The sequence below is a fragment of the Gossypium hirsutum genome, chromosome A08 (genome assembly GCF_007990345.1).
Source record: "Gossypium hirsutum isolate 1008001.06 chromosome A08, Gossypium_hirsutum_v2.1, whole genome shotgun sequence".
NCBI lineage: Eukaryota > Viridiplantae > Streptophyta > Magnoliopsida > Malvales > Malvaceae > Gossypium > Gossypium hirsutum.
The window spans coordinates 81,075,951-81,093,959 of NC_053431.1; the positions used below are offsets into that span (position 1 = coordinate 81,075,951).

General features: G+C 31.9%; 1 non-coding gene across 1 annotated transcript; it reads left to right on the forward strand.

Moving 5' to 3' along the window:
- The first annotated feature begins 2,523 nt into the window (after nt 1-2,523).
- LOC121205539 (small nucleolar RNA R71) lies at nt 2,524-2,630 on the forward strand. Its single transcript, XR_005900615.1, has one exon. It is a non-coding gene; the product is annotated as a small nucleolar RNA R71 (small nucleolar RNA).
- Nucleotides 2,631-18,009: the final 15,379 nt, after the last annotated feature.

The window sequence follows — 18,009 nt, forward strand, 5'->3', positions numbered from 1 at the left end:
CCGAGAAGTCATCCATAAATACCTCCATAATGTCTTCCATAAGTTCATAAAAAATGGCCAACATGCATCGTTAAAAGTAGCAGGAGCATTACATAATTCAAAAGGAATTTGTTGATAAGCAAACGTACAATATAGACATGTAAATATCGTTTTCTTTTGGTCCTTAGGAGCTATTGGGATTTGGAAATAACCAGAGAGCCCATCTAGGAAGCAATAGTACATGTGCCCAGATAATATTTCCAACATCTGATCAATGAATGGTAGGGGAAAGTGATCTTTTCTTGTGGCATCATTCAATTTCCTATAATCAATGCAAACTCTCCATCCTGTGACTATTCGCGTTGGAATTAATTTGATCTTCTCATTGGCTACAATAGTCATGCCTCCTTTCTTAGGAACAACCTGCACAGAACTCAACCAAGAGCTGTCAGAAATAGGATAAATAATTCTGGCATCTAGAATTTTAATTACCTCGACTTTTACAACTTCTTTCATATTTGGATTTAATCGTGTTTGAGCTTGCACACAGGGTTTGTATTCATCTTCCATTAAAATTTTATGTGTGCAAAAAGAAGGGTTGATCCCTCTTATGTCAGAAATCTTCCAAGCTATGGCTCTTTTATGTTCCTTTAATACTCGAAGTAATTCTTCCTTTTCTGTTGGCTGTAAGTCTGAAGTAATAATTACTGGTAATGTGGAATTATCTCCAAGAAACGCATATTCTAGGTGAGTTGGTAGTTGCTTTAATTCCAATTTAGGTGGTTCTTCAACAGAGGGTTTTAATTTTAATTAATTGTTTACCTCAATACCCTCATGAAACTTTTGTCTCAGCGAATGCTCATTAGAATTTAGTTAAACTTTTATCTTACCTATTACAGAATCATCATCATCTACCTGCTCTCCTTGGGTAAGACACAGTTCTAACGTGTCCTTATGTGTGATTTCCTATAAAGAATCTTGAGTAGTATGATCAATAGAGTCGATAAAATAACATGAGACATCCTGTTCCCTAGAAAATCTCATGGAATCATAAATTTTAAAAATAATCTCTTCGTCACCTACTATAAGCACCAGTTTACCATCACCCACATCAATAACAGCCCTAGCGGTGGCTAAAAATAGACAACCTAAAATTAAAGGCACTCAACATCCTCATCCATGTCAAGCACAACAAAATCAACAGGGAATATAAATTTATCTACTTTAATAAGTACGTCTTCAATAATTCCCCTAGGATATTTAATAGATCTATCAGCTAGTAGGATGCTTATCCTAGTGGGTTTTGGTTCCCCAAGACCAAGTTGCTTGAACATTTTATAAGGCATCAAATTAATGCTAGCGCCTAAGTCAGCTAGTGCCTTTTCAACATTTAAAATACCAATTAAGCAGGGAATAGTAAAACTTCCTGGATCTTTTTGTTTAGTTGGCAGTTTATTTTGGAGTATTGCTGAGCATTCCTTGGTTAGTTCTACCATGGACAACTCTTCAAATTTCCTCTTATTTGTTAGAAGATCTTTCAAAAATTTTGCGTATGTAGGCATCTGCGAGATAGCTTCAACAAAAGGTAAGTTAATATGTAATTGCTTAAAGAGTTCAAGGAATTTATCGAATTGTGCATCCATGAGGTTATTCTTCAACTTTGCTGGATATGGAGTTGGTGGTTTATATTCCTTTGGCATTGAATTTTTATTGTTTTCAGGTTTTACCTCCTCTCCTTCATTTCTATCATATTCTGGTGATAGCTTTTTTTCAGATTCAACTAACACCTTCCCACTCCTTAATGTAACTACTTTCACATGCTTTTTTGGATTGGGTTCGGTATTCCTAGGTAGACTTCCTAGTGGTCTTTCTGAAATCATCTTAGCCAGCTGTCCTATTTGGCTCTCAAGTCCTTGAATTCATGCTTGCTGATTTTTAAATGCAGTTTCAGTATTCTAAAAATGGGTTTCCGCTACTGAAATACATTTTGTCATCATCTCCTCAAGGCTCGATTTTTTCTCTTGCTAGTAAGGTTGTTGTTAGAAGCCTCGAGGGGGCGGTGGCCTCTGATTCCCTTTGCCTCCCCATGAGAAATTTGGGTGATTCCTCCAACCTGCATTGCAAGTGTTACTGTAAGGATTATTTTGAGGTCGAGGATTATTACCCATATAATTCATTTCCTCGTTCTCCATGTTGGGGCCGTAGGGTGGAAATTCTGGATTGCTTATTCCACCTCCGCTCCCATCACACTGTATTAGTGGATGTACCTACGTAGAACCAAGTAAACCATCAATCTTTTTATTCAATAGTTGCACTTGATTCAACAACATAGTAACTGAGTCGATGTTAAAAATGCTGGCGGCCTTAGTTGGTTTTGTCCTCATCACTTGCCACTAATAATTATTCAGTGACATCTCCTCTATAAACTCATAAGCATCTTCAGGTGTCTTATTATTTATGGTTTCTCCAGCAGCTGCGTCAATCATTTGTCTAGTCGAGGGATTCAAACCGTTGTGGAAAGTCTGAACCTGTAGCCAAAAGGGTAACCCATGGTGAGAGCACCTTCTCAATAAGTCTTTGTATCTCTCCCATGCATCATAAAGTGTTTCTAAATCTATCTGTACAAAAGAAGAGATATCATTCCTCAATTTAGCCATTTTAGCCGACGAAAAATATTTAAGCAGAAATTTTTTAGTCATTTGTGCCCAAATAGTGATTGACAGTCGTGGCAACGAGTTTAACCACTGTTTAGCCTTATTCCTCAATGAAAAGGGAAATAACTAGAGGCAAATAGCATCGTCAGAAACACCATTGATCTTAAAAGTGTCACGAAATTCCAAAAAATTCGCTAAATGAGTGTTTGGATCCTCATCCTACAAACCATCAAACTGAACAAACTATTGTATCATTTGAATCATGCTAGGTTTCAAATCAAAATTATTCTCAGCAACAGTAGGCCTAATTATAGTTGATTCAGTTCCTGTTAAACTAGGTTTAGCATAATCATACATAATATGCAGAGCAGGATTCTATTCTACTGGATTTGCGGCAACCATAGGGGGTAGCAGATTATTCTAACTATCAGCCATCCTTTTGATTGTGGTTCGAATATCGTCCTCTTGCCTTCCTTTATTTATTGTAGGCTTTGCCTTATTTCTCTTCGGTTTCTGTGAGCTGTACTTTCAATCTCACTGTCAAAAAGCAAAGGTCATGACAGGTTCCTCCTAGTCATAAACTAGAGACATCTGCCAGAAGCAACCGAGAGGAAATTTAGAAAAGAAAAATTAAACTAAAAACAAGAAGTAAATTGCAATAAAAGTACAAATGGCTAAAGTAATAAAAATCAAATGTTCCTAATATCTTAGCTCCCTAGCAACAACGCCAAAAACTTGATGGTCGCTAAACTAACTAAAAATTTGACTTAAGAAAAGCGCACCTATCGAACAGTAGTATAGTTATGGTGAGACCGAAAATATCGTATCCACGAGGACTAAAAGTACTAGTAATTACTATCTTTTTATTATCTAGCCTAAAAAATTTGGGGAATGTTTTATCTAAAACTAATTATCTAATTAACTAAAGTAACGACAGAGATTAAGGTTGGAAAATACTCTTGAAAAACCGATGGAGAAGACAATACCCAAGAAAGAATCCACCTAGACATCACTTATTACCGTTCAATTAGATGATTTATTCACTTGACTTATTCCGTAGAAATCCCTGATTTATGTTGATATCCCTTTCGAGGCTAAAAAAAACTGACTTTAGGTTGATTAATCAAAATCTCTTTCTAATTAAAACCTCCATTGTCACATTAACTCAATCTATGGATTCCCTTATTAGATTTGACTCTAATCCGGTAGATTTATGTCATCCTATCTTTAGGATTGCAAGCAACTCCACTTAATTATTAATGATCTACTCTTAAACAGGGACTTTTGCTCCATTGAATAAGCACATCAAAAACCTAAATTAATATCCTGAAATATTAAAGCAAGAATTAAGACTCACAATTAAGAATAAGAATAAGTATTTATCATTTAAATCAAAGAGTAATAAGATTCATCTTAGATTTCATCTCCCTTAGGTATTTTAGGGAGTTTAGTTCACAATAATAATGGGAAACATCTTAAAGTATGGAAAACAAAAAAACATAAAGAAACCCAAAGAACTTCTAAGAAATTGGATGGAAATTTTTAGTCTTGACGTAGATCCTGACTCCGAGATGATTCCGATGGCTTCTCTTGAGTACTTTTCTACCTTTTACTCTCTGCCCCCCTATAATCCTCTTTTAAGGTCTTTATATAGACTCTTGAATGCCCAAATCAACCCAAAATAAGCCTTTTCTGAGTAAAACATGACTTAGGTTTGACAGGGACACGACCGTGTGCCACGCCCATGTCAAGGTGCTCAGGCCATGTGTAATTTTGACTTGGATTAATGTCGACATATCCATGACACACAGGCGTGTGGTCTACCCGTTTGTCACACACGGGCATGTAGATACCTGTGTGGAAGTGCCTAGGCCATGTGAAACACTGATTTAGGCCCAATTTGTCTATTTTGGCTTGTTTTTTGCTCTTTTTGTTATCCTAAGCTTTCTTGAGCATAAAACATGAATTTAAAGGATAGAGCATTGGATTCAATAAAACCAAGGAAAAATCATCCATATATATGCAAAGCATAGGGTAAAAATATGTATATATTATGGTTTATCAGCCATGTAGCTACAATTTGGGGATTTTTATTGATTTGCACATGGGTGTGTCCTTTAGCCATGCCAGCGTGTGAGATTTTCGCACAGTCGTGTCTACTCTGCACCTTATTTTGATAGTTTTGGACAGTAAGTTACAAGGGTTGCTCACACGGTCTTGTAACTCAGTCATACAGGCATGTGTCTCCTCTATATGGGCATGTGTAGCTTGCAAATGGGCGTGTAGACCCCACACAACCTAGGCACATCCACACAGCCGAGGCATACGGCCATATGGCCCTATTTCGCAAGTTTTTGCTCCGTGTTGAAATTTGATCCATTTTGTGTTTCTGCATGTTCCAATCCTTGAGTAAGCCTTGGTAAGTGTATTTTAGGCTCGGTCAAGTTTGGTTTCATGGATAATTGTGCATTTATAGGCTTTAATTTAATTTTTTGTTTATATGGTGAAGAAGTCTGAATTTATAGTTGCTCTAATAATTGAGTATTGAAATACTGGTGTAATCAAATATAGGCCTGTGTAAATAAATAAATGTACTTCTATTTTTGTAATATGTTTCTGTATGTTTGTCTGCAAATAGTATGCATTTTGCATTTGCATGAAAATTTTGGGATTTTGGTTGTGAAGAGAAGGGAGTCTATTTGGGTAGTTTATCTGTAATACTTCTGTACAGTGGTATGCCCGCAAGAAACATATGTCATCTCAGTTGCATATTATTATTAGAGTGGCTTAGTTCCATCGTTTGTAATGTGAAGGGTGGATGGATCTAACATGGTCCTATGTGGTGTGCAGGGTGGTTGAAGTGGTGTTCGATTGGCGGGGAGGGTTTTTAATTAGTTGCATTCATTTTGCGTCTGTAAATACGTCTGTATGTGTAAACATTTGGTTATTGGCAATATGGTTAAAGTGTTATAAGGTGTTCTATTTAGTACATATGGTTGGGTTTTTGTTTTTGTGGTTTAATATGATTTGGCCTTTCATAAGTGATTTTATTACATGTACTGTTCTGGAACATTGTTGTGTTACTCTATCTTTTACCATCCGTTTTATTTCGAACTCACACTAAGCTCGTGTAGATCACCCTTTAGTTTCCTCTCTTTCATGTAACTCACATAGTTAAGCTCTGGATTTAGCACATCGAAGGTCTCAGATGGGTTGGCTTTGAATTAATCTAATAATAAAGTGTTTCATCAAATTTTTAATTTGTGAATTGTTTTGGACTGTAAGTATTTTTGGGGGACTATGGTATAAATTCTATTTTAAACTTTCGTAATTTGCTATTGGACTGGACTTTAGAAACTGTGTATTTTATTTTTGAATTTTTTTAACGTAAATTTACTATTTCGAATCCTAAATTGTTAGACAATTTAGTTCAAATTTAGCAAAATGTGTTCAAAATGAGATTTTAAGAATTCGATTTGTAAAATTGCCTTTCGACCAATTTGGTGATCAATTTAACCTCCAAGATCTGGTCAAAACCTCTAGCCCTGGTTTGGGGGTGTTACACATTATCATAAAACTTCAAAAAATATCAAATTAATCCATGGGATAATCTATAACATTTAATAGTTTTACAATTTGACCCTCGGGTTAGCTAGATTATGCTAATACGAGCTCAAAAACATAAAAATTACTAAAAATGGGACAAAACCACTAACCATCCATGAAGAATCAAAGTTTTCCAAATGTATTCCACCCTAAAAATGGTGGTTTTGGTGGCTAGGCTTCCGAATGAAAAAGATGAAGTGTGATTCTTTTGTTTATAATATATTAATGCTTAATTACCATTTTACCCTTATGATAAATCTTTAAAATTTCAACAATTTAAGGCCCAAAATCGTCCACCATCTAAAAATTTGGTACAATTATCATATAAGTCCATTGCTTTAAAATTTCATAGTCATTTGACCCCTTTAACATATAGAGTTCAACTTTTGCAGCTTTTACAGTTTAGTCTTTTAAGCCTAATTAACTATTTAAACATTAAAATTTTTGTAACCAAATTTTAATATAACCCTAATAAAAACATTAAATATTTACGGGCTCAGTTTATAGAAATGAAGTCTTAATACCTTCTTTTTAAAAACTACTTGACTCTAAGGATTTACCATTTGAACCTAATTACTCATTCAAATAACATAATTTATCCAGTCAAAATTTATTATAAAACTATATTTGACTCGTAAATATTAAATAATAATATTCACGAACTCACTCATTAGATTTGTGGCCTCGAAACCACTGTTTCGGACACCCCTGAGAAACAAGTTGTTACACTAGCTATTCACTAGGTTCACACGGACCTCCATATTCATATTCATTTCATTCCAATCCTTTGAACATTTTTATATAGATGTAATTCAACCATATACATTCTCATATTCATTGATATTTATCAACTTTATCTCATTTCACATTTTAATCCTTCCAATACCGAAGTCATTATTTTGCAACAACTTAATCACAATTAATGTACATATAACCCAATGTAAACAAGAATTAATTGAAATAAAAATCATACATATATAACAATTTCACAATCATCAAATAACACACATATATTCATTTTTATCATATATTTCATTATTTTTCGATTTAATCCATTTGATTCCAAACCTTTATATATATAATTTCTAACTAACAATAAAACAAAATAACACAATGGTATCAAAATTTAATAAAGTAAGTCCATACAAACCTACCTAACCAAAACAACCTCAAACATGACCCCAAGAACTATTCAACAATTTTTCCTTTTTCACATTTATCTATCGATTGATTCAAATCCTGATATATAATATAATTTAATTCAATTATCAATTTCAAACATCTCAAAATAACTTATTGTAATCATATAATAATTTCATTTCATTTTTCAAATATGCCTTAAAATTTTACATTTTATTCAATTTAGTCCCTAAAACGAAACTATTATATCTTTCAAATTTAAGTTTTGTTTTTCAATCTAATTACAAATTCGTCATTGTACAGGCCTCTAAAAATATATATTTTAAAATTTTCATGATAATTTTTACATTATTACAATTTGGTCCTTATACACAAGACTAACAAAAATTACTTAACAAATTAGTTCTTATTCACAACTAAGCTCACATGTAACATCCCAAAAATCCGGGGTTAGTAGAATCGACTTTGGGAATCAAGAGAGAGTGGTCAGACCCTAATTTTGGGATTATCTATACATTTTTAGGAATAAATAAGGTATTAGTTTGTTGGATAATTTTTAATGAAATGTTCTTTGAAACCCAAGTTCAAATCCCTTCTCTCTCATTATTTTTATTATTTTGCTAATTTTGCCTCAAACCCTATTATCTGACACACATTCTTTTTAAAATAAATATTGCAAAATTATTTCAAAAAAAAGGAAATATCCTAGTGGTTAATTGATCAATGCAAAAACATGAAAAATAAATTGAAGTCCCAAGTTTGAATCCTTTCCCATGCAAAATAACTATTTTTTTACAAAATCTCTTGTTTTTAATTTGTGTGCCATCCATAACCTTGTAACCCTAGGTATAAATGTTAATTTTACACAAAATAACCATCCTTTATTCTATCTTTACTGACCCTCGTAGTTCCTCCCCTCTCCTCTCCTCCTTGATCTTCAATTTTTTTCTTTTTTCCTCCATTGTTGTCGTTGCCTACAACTAGTTTTGTCATCTCTTTCTTTTTCTTTTTGTTTCAAGATTTGTTAACATATTCTTCACCATATTTTTGGTATTTTTCCTCATTAAAATTAGCCCAAAATATGAAATCTTGAACTCCAAGATTGATTTCAAACATTGCCAAGAAAGTGCCATTGTTGTTTCTCTCAACTAGCTTGTGGAAAAACGCTCTTGATCAATTGGCCATTCGAATCTCAAAAATCGAGAAGTGTGCTGACCAGAACACCCCAAATCAACTATAAAGTTGAAAGACATTTGTGTGTACGATTCACATCAAAATAGTGCTCATTTTAAGGTTTATTAAAGAAATCGAAAGATTCGCTAGTGTGATACAAAAAAGTGTAAAATAAGATGTGGGTCCTAAACTCAAAAACTTAATTAACAATGATAATTTTTTTGATATATTTTCTAATTTAGCTTGATGATTGGATTAAATTAATAGCCAAATAATAATTTTTAAGTGGCCAAACCAGGTACGTTTCGAGCACTAAAAGTTTGATATGTTAACAAAGTTGCTAGTTTGACAGTGTGATAGTGTGAATGGTATTGTGATGCATGATTGTGTTATTTGGTATGAGATTAATTGTATATATAGCATGATTTGCTGAGATATGAGTTTATCCATGATATAATATCATGGATAGTTTGCTATGTTATATTAGAAATGTTGCTATACATGCACATTGGAAAATCGTAAAAGTATGTGAAATTGTGTAATGTTGAATGATGTCATCTTGATGGTAATCTGAAAGTTGGAACACTATTTCTATTTATTGAAAGTATGTGACTATTGAGGGCATGTTGAACATGCCAAATAAATGTAAAAGGTATTGACATATGATTGTGTATGAGTTTGTATGACATTGCATTTGCATTGGAATGGGATATCTTGTGGTTGACGGAGGAGTTCTGTGAAGTACCGGCGGCATATTAATTCTGCATTTATATGTAGTTAGTGCACTACACCTAGAGTATTGAGGGGATTAGCGATTGTATCGCACTATTTGATATCTGACAGATTTTCTACATTATTGATTATTCAGTGGTTTTACCACATCGAGCTATGCTCACATTTGTTGGAGTTTGGCAGGCGAGTTCTGGGGAACTCGTGGTGTGTAGCGGATGGTATGGGTAGGATCCTTTTTGCATTGCATCATGCTCATGACATATTCGAATGTTATTGATTTATGCTACGTATTGTATTATGTTGTATTGAATGGTATCAAAATTAATGATTGTTATTCGAATGAATGATAACCCATGCTCATACACCGTTTGACATCAATTTGATAATGTCTATGTAATGATGTGAAATTCCAGTGATGGCTTTATGTTCTTCTGTTAAATCTCATATGTTTCACTATATTCAATATTTATGTCTGTTTAAATAACTGTTCCACTCACATTGAGCTTTCTTAAGCTCACCCCCAATAGTGTTTAGCTTTTCAGGTAAACCTCAAAATTAGGACTGGACTCGAAATTTGGAGAATCACCTTGGTCCTCAAACTATTCTTAATAAGTATTATTAAGTCTTTATTGGTTTCGAGTTGTAATTTTTAATTATTTTTGGTTTGTGGCTTGGTAACTTTTCTTTTTGGGATTTTTGCATGCATGGATTACTCAAGCATAATAATTGAAAAATGCATGATATCAGGCTTAAGTAAAATTTGACATTGTTCCCTAATTCTCTCTGCATTTCAAATGAACCGTTTTTGAAAAATAAATCGATAAGGCAACTAAGTTTCCAAAATGACTTGAAAAATGAGTTTTTCCGGTGCATTAGTTTAACATCGAGTTTTTACAAAGAACAGTGACAAGAAAACATTTTTTTTCTTAAACAACATTATCAATGATAAAATGAGTCTTAAGTATAGATTATCTAATAGATGAACTCTTTTAAACTAATTCAAGGTGCAAATACGGTTTTTCTCTAAAATGAGTTTATTTAAAGTTTCCAAAAGTAACGTAAAAGCTTAGCCATTTCGGTGGCTAATGTAGCCTTCTCAATCTAGCCATAACGTCTAGGACGAGTTAGGGAGATTATATCACTAACATACCATTAAAAATCAAAAGCTTCAATTTTCATCAACGGAAACATTTTAAAACTTTGACAATTTTGAAAATAGAAATACAAGTCAACTGGATCTAATTGCAACGATCTCAAAAACATAAAAATTACTCAAAAGGGGCACCTGAGGGACTTACATGAATGGTCAATTATGAAGGAATTTTTAAGCTTTCATGGCTTCCTTCAATGGAGAGTAAACGGTGGAAGATGATAATGAAGACATTCTCCTTCTTTCCAGTTTAATTTTTTTGTTTAACTAAACTTATTATTTATCTATATTTCTTTTAAATTTTTAACTAAAAAAATGCTAAAAACATTCACTAACCATACCTACATATGTAATATGGCCTAAATACCATGTAAGTCCTCTCACTTTTAGTAATTAAGTCATTTAATTAATAAAAATCAATAGTGACTAACTGTTACAGTTTTTACCATTTAGTACTTTTTCCTTAATTAACTATAAAGTAAACTAAATTATCGGATAAAATTGAATATAACCTATATAACAACTCCGTAAATATTTTTAAATATTTATGGGATTGGTTTACGAAAATGAGGTCTCGATACCGTATTTTGCAAAACCACTTGACTTTAGGGTCAACCACTTGTACTTACTAAATGTCCAATTAGTAAAAATTATTAGATCAAAGTTCAATAAAACACTATAATAAACTCGTAAAAATTATTAAATAATATTTACTGACTTGGTCATCGGAATACGAAGTTTCAAAATCATTATTTTCAATACCATTGAAAAATAGGCTGTTACACGTATAATATTCCAACTTATCAATTATTACTTTATCAGTTCATTTTAAAACAATTACTCACTTAATGTCTCATCAATTTCATTTAAACTTTTCTTACATATTAGTAATTCCATCTGTTATATCAACTTCTTAGTGTCACAAATCTTCTATTACTTTCCTCCTTCTCCTCCTCTCTATTCCACATCCTATATGTACATGTATATATATAAAAATCTTTGGCTTTTAATATAACATGCTTATATGTAACATTAATTATTCTTTCAATAATTACACATATACTCTTAGAAGGTTGTCTACTTGAGTAGCAGTCACTAAATTATTTATTTCTTGGCCTACAGAAATCAAAATTAAGATTCGTTTATTGTTTTTGAAACTAATCTCAATGAAATTTTTACCATAAAAATTTTAAAATTTAATTCAAAGTAGATTAATACCATTTTTTCTTCAAATCTTCCCTTATTTTGCTTCTAAGCAACTTTAACCCTTCTCCACTAATTATTATTTATCTTTTTGTCCAGAATTCGTATAATATTGTTCTTTATTTCTCATGAAATTGGACTTATTAATATTTTTATACATATAAAGTTCATCTTCTAAATATTTTCTAAATATTATTAATTATTTTTCAAGGTCAGAATAGAGGAACCTTAAATCAATCTAACCTTGTGTCACTTAAATTTATTTATCTCATAATCTAAATTCCAGTCGTTACACCATTTCTTCTATACAAAATGTTGGGAAATGTCCCCATATTATAGTAAATATGTAACTATTTTCTATATATTTGAATGATGAAAAAATAAATAAAGTTAATTGCACATTTCATTATTATATATTGGTGTTTATGTCTTTCGTGTTTTACATACATAGAAAAATTGTGACAAGCAAATATTAGCTTATTGAATGTCTAAGTTTAAACTGATGATAAGTGACAGTGTAAGAACATTTACATTGTAAGAAGGACAACTTCTTCAAAAAATAACCTAAACTAGTTTGTAATCTCGTAAAAGAATCAAAGTGAGCATTTGATTCAAATGCTTAGAAGGATTATTATGAATTAGCTAGAAAGATCAACTCGAAATCACCAAGAGGGGCTGAATTGGTTTCTTCAAAGATTTGTGGAAGCAACGAATGAATGAGAAACAATGAATACACTGATTTATAGCGGTTGAACCCCAATTGCCTACTTCACTACATCAGCCTTCCATAACTACGGATTTTCCCAAATTCACTAATTTGATCAACCTTTGAGGACAAGGTTTAAACTTACAACTCCTTTAATATTTATACCCAAAATTTTAAGATTGCAATTAACTTAAGGTTTCTACCCAAACTTTAAGACTCAACCCTCTCAAATAGTGTAACAAAGAAGCAATTAAGAAATAACCCTAACAAAATTAGAATGCTTGCCAATTAAGCACAATTACAATGAATACCACTTGAGCTAAAGAATAACAATAAAAGCTCTCAAGTGTGTATAAGAAAAGTATGAAAGAATTAAGTACTAAAGTTGTATTGATTAATCTTTAAGCTTGTTAATCTCTCTTATTGTTATAGGACCTTGGAAGACGGTATTTATACATTTTAATACATTTACAACTATTGGGGTTTTTGGAAACATGAACAGAGCCGCTAGGGATGGAAATGCCAAATCATTAAATTCACCTACAACAAAAGGTATCGATACTTTTTCTACGAGTATCGATACTATTCACATTTAATGTTTGATTCAATAACCATTAAATTTAGTTTACAACGATACTAAAGGTAAATTATCGATACCTGGTAAAAGGTATCAATACTTTTTGTAAAGGTATCGCTACTTTTTGTGTAAATTGAAAATAGAATGTCAATATAGTATCAATTAAAGAATGGGTATTGATATCTTGAAAACTATCAATACTTGACCAAAAAGTAATTGACTTGTTTAAAAATAGTTTTAACATGATTGAAAATGTTTAACTCAATTGAAACCATTTTAACTTGATTTTATCAATTTTCCCAATTTTGTTCAACTTTAACTTTTATTCAAACACACTTTAATTTGTTATATAAAAACATATTATCAAATAAAGCTTAGTTTAACATTATATTGTCTATAATTCCAATTGGGGTGATAACTAGTCTTGGCTATCGAAATAGTTGACTCCACAGGTAGAGACATAGATGTATTGTATCACCCTTGGTTTGACCTGATCTATCATATCAAATCTGAATCTTAGGTATTACGTCTTATACAAACATAACTTAAACTTTTATTCTAACATTTTGCCTATGTAAAAATTCTATCTATGATAGAGTTTCTTATATGTGTACAATGTATGCTTACCATTACAATATAATAAAATTTCAGTGATATCTATTTAGGTTTCTCACCCTATTGTGTACATATTGAAATGTGACTTAATGATCTAGTTCGCAATCTTTAACATGCCACTTAATTTCCTCTATAAGCACAACAACCCCTTGCGCCATTCCTTTTTGGCATAGCCCTAGCATCATCCCTCGGTACATACTCCTTTATAACCTGAAACAGGAAATAATTTTAGAAAGTTCATAAGAACTTAGTGAGATAATACTTAAATATTTGCTTCATTATATCAGAGTATGTTAAATGCTTCACAAGTCCTACACGTGTCCATAGACTTTGCTTTATTCCTTCTGGCGAATACTTCATTAAAGATTTCCTTTAACAAAGTGTAATTACTCCTTTTTATTTTAAATCTTTATCTTTCTCTTAGTGTTTTTAAGGACTCATTTTCCTTTCATATTCTTTAAACCTTCACTCTTTTAGGCTCCCGATTTTGGGTCCAAAATCGAATTGCTGTTTCTTTCCTTTGAGCACACTATACATATCATATCTTCACTTTCTATGTCCCTTCTTCAATCTTATATTTACAGTGTCCTTAACCATTTTCTTTACCGTATTTGCAGAAATTAATCTTATTCCTTACTTACTAACTTTCCCACAGCCTTCGGGTGAGGTAAACTATGCCTATTTCTTCACATAGAGTTAGGGCAAATCCTCCTTACTTCAGGGTACTATCTATACATACCTATAACACATACCTCAGATTTGCGACCTATTCTAGCTCGCTCTAGATTCACTGTTCATTTCTTGTCAGTATGTGGAGTTCACCCATTATTTTACATACGATGCTTTTTTTTCAAATTTCATTGGATATTTAGTCCTTTTTACTTGTCCCATAGATTCCCTCTTACACTTACTATACCTCAAAGTCTAATCTTTACCTTTCTTTTAGAGAACCATTCATACCAATCTTTCATGATTCATTTCACAACTTTAATTCAAAATTTTGCCCTGATGGCATTCCTTTATTTAAATCACTGCGAAGGCTTTATTTGTAATAGCTCATTTTTAGTCAAATCAGAACAATGGTTTTGGGACCACAAATAAAAAGTAGAAATATTTATTTTATTATTTTTTAAGGTCTATAACATGTTATTAGAGTTATATGAAAATTTCATTAAGAAATTTTATTGTTTGAATGCTCAATTAGATGAAAAGGACTAAATTGAAAAAAGGTGCAAAATTAGAGTTCTATAGGCTAAAAGTACTAAATAGCTAAAGAACTTAATTGTATGAGTACTTGAATGGTAATAGACCATTGATAATGTGAGTGGACTTATATGGACATCATTTAAATGATGTTTAAGGTTAATATATCAAGGTTAATTAAGTAATTTAGTCAATAAGCTAATTAAAACAAAAGAAAAAAAATATGTATCATATTCCTTAATGAATGATACCACCGAATTTTTAAAGTAGAAAACCTCCATGAAAGCTTAAGTATTTGGCCTTCACTCCTAACCTTGCATGTGAGTATTTTTCGTCCTGTTTTTAATGATTTCTAGGTTTCTGGCGTCATTGTAGCTTAATCTAGCTAGTCCAAGGACTAATTTGCAAAATTGTTAAAAGTCTAGGATTTTACCATTGATGAATGTGTATGTGTTTTGATTTTTGATGATAGAAAATGGATGGTTGTTGATAGATAAACAACATTTGTTAAGTGATTTTTGATAAAATTGCCAATTAGGGATAAATGTGTAAAATAATGAAATGTGTGGGCTACTATGAGCATAGATGAAATTTGGCTAGCATGGGTGTGGACTCAATTGCATGAATTTGCATTTTTATAAGCTAGGGACTAAATTGTAAAGATGTTAAAATATTAGGGGTAAAAGTGTAAAATTTTAAAAATATGTATTTTGGGTTGAATTGAATAGAATGAATACTAAATGGATTGAATTTGATTATTTAGATCAAGTTAAGCCTCGTGCAGAGCTAGATCGAGGGAAGGATAAAGTTTTGGACTAGTCGGTCCTATTACGTCATTTTTGTGATTGGGGTAAGTTCATATATTTAATAAGCATTAAATTATACATGTCAAATGCTAAATTATTATAATTGAGATGATACGACACCAAGGAAATTTTGGACGAGTTATCGAAAATGCATAAATCCCAGTTGAACCTTAGGAATAGATAGGATCAAATGACATGTCATTAGGGGTTATTATGTTTTGGGTGCTGGTCTGTACATTCTACCTGTGGTTGAGTTTTTTGAAATGTGTTACGGTTACTCATTAGCTTGTGTAAGAAGCACCGTGTAGCTATGTCTTGACCGTCAGCTTGTGTGAGCAGACTCGGTGATAGCTCAAAATGAGCATTTACATTTGAGATATGAGATTTAGATGGTTACGACCATGTTTTGGCACTTAGGGTGGAAAATTCCTGAGGATCTGATATTATTCTAAATGGTTCAACGAATATATTAAATATATATAAGGATAAGTGATCGATACGTATCAGTGTAGGTATGTATGTAAACCATATAAGCATTGAATCCATAAAATTTGTGATTTTAATGATTTACTATGTTGATGAATATATGTTAGTCTTGTGATTATGTTGATTTGTAGCATATTATGTTTAGATTACTTAAATTGTGAATGATTAATAAGTTATACTTATTAGCCATACTAGCTTACTAAGCTTAATAGCTTACTCTGTCTACTTTTTAATGTTTTATAGTGATTTCGAAGCTTGCTCAGATTTGGAGTTGTTAGAGATCTCATCACACTATCCAGCAGTCATTTTGATACTTTTGAACTTGGTATGTAATATCCCGAATTAGGGCCTAGTCGGAACAGTAGTTTCGAGACCACAAATTTGAGATAGAAATAATTATTATATGATTTTTATGAGGCCTATGATATGAATGCATGCTTATGTGAAAGTTTCATGAAGAAATTCTATGCATAAAATGTTTAATTGAACTTTAGGGACCAAATTAAATAAGATGCAAAACTTGCATTCTAGAAGCTTTAAGCATGAAATTGCTTTAGATTATGAATTAGAGGATCCAAATTAGCAATTTGACCAATTTCTATAATTTTGTACAAATATGGACATGCCAAGAAAAAAGTTGGAAGAAAGACCTTAAGGGCATTTTGGCCATTTGGTAATTAAAAGAATAAAAAAGGAAAATCAAAGCAAAAATCTATCCATCTTCTCCATTTTCTAGCTGAATTCCTCAATAGTCATAGCTAGCGTTTTGTTCAACATTTCCAAGCTTGATTGTAAGTTCTCCCTAGCCCCATTTTTAATGTTCTTTTATTTTTGAAGTCTTTGAAGCATGATCTACCCATTTCTAGCTATATTTTGAGCTAGGGTTCATGTATGAAATTTGACTCATGTGTAACATGCATGTATTTAGTTGATTAATGGAGGAATATGAATTTTTGATGCATGATAAACATCTTTTACTAGGTGATTTTCAGTGAAAACACCTAAAAAGGAGACTTGTTTTTAATAGTGTAAAAGTGAGTAGTAACAATGTGAAATAAATACGGGCTGATGTGAGCATAGTAAAGGTTCAGCTAGGCTTGGGTAACCATGAAAATGCATGCATTTCATTTTATGAGCCTGGGGACTAAATCGTGAATAAGTGGAAAGATAGGGTAAAAGGTAATTTTACCAAAGCATGAATTATGGATCGATTTGAGTAATGTGATTAATAAACAAGTTAAATTTAGCATTATAGATCAAGAAAAATGTGAACCGGGTCTTGATCGAGGGAAGAATAAAGTATACGACGATTAGGCTTGATTATCGTCATTTTTGTACCGAGGTAAGTACATGTGTAAATAATGTGACAAGGTGGTATGTTATGTTGTGTTAACAGTATGTGATAATTATTTTAGTTCTTATCATGCATGCTATGTCTAATGGTACTATTGTAAGCATGAATGATATTATGGTCGTTACATACGATGTCACGAGCAAGTATGATACGTGATATTCGCGACAGGTTTTAAAGATTTATGAATGAATCGTTCTTGAGACTAACTTATTATCACGATTAAGGCAAGTGTACCTATTGAACAATAGTATAGTTTAGTAAAACCGGATTGTCGAACCCAAAGGAATCACGAGTACTAGTATTTACTTCATTTTTATTATCTAGCCTAAAAATTAAGAGGTTTGGTTATCTAAACTAATTACTAAACTAAGAATGCACTGAAATAAAATTTGGGAAAATACTTTTTAGATCGATTGATTAAGACAATACCTAACGAAAAATCCACCTAGATTTCACTTGTGATTTGACTCTAAATCAAACGATTTATTCATTTGACTTGATTCGTAGAAATCCCTAAGTTATATTATTATCTCTCTCGAGACTAATAACACCTAACCCTAGGTTGAATAATTGTAATCTATTTCTAATTAACACCCTAAAATTAGATTAACTCGATCTATGGATT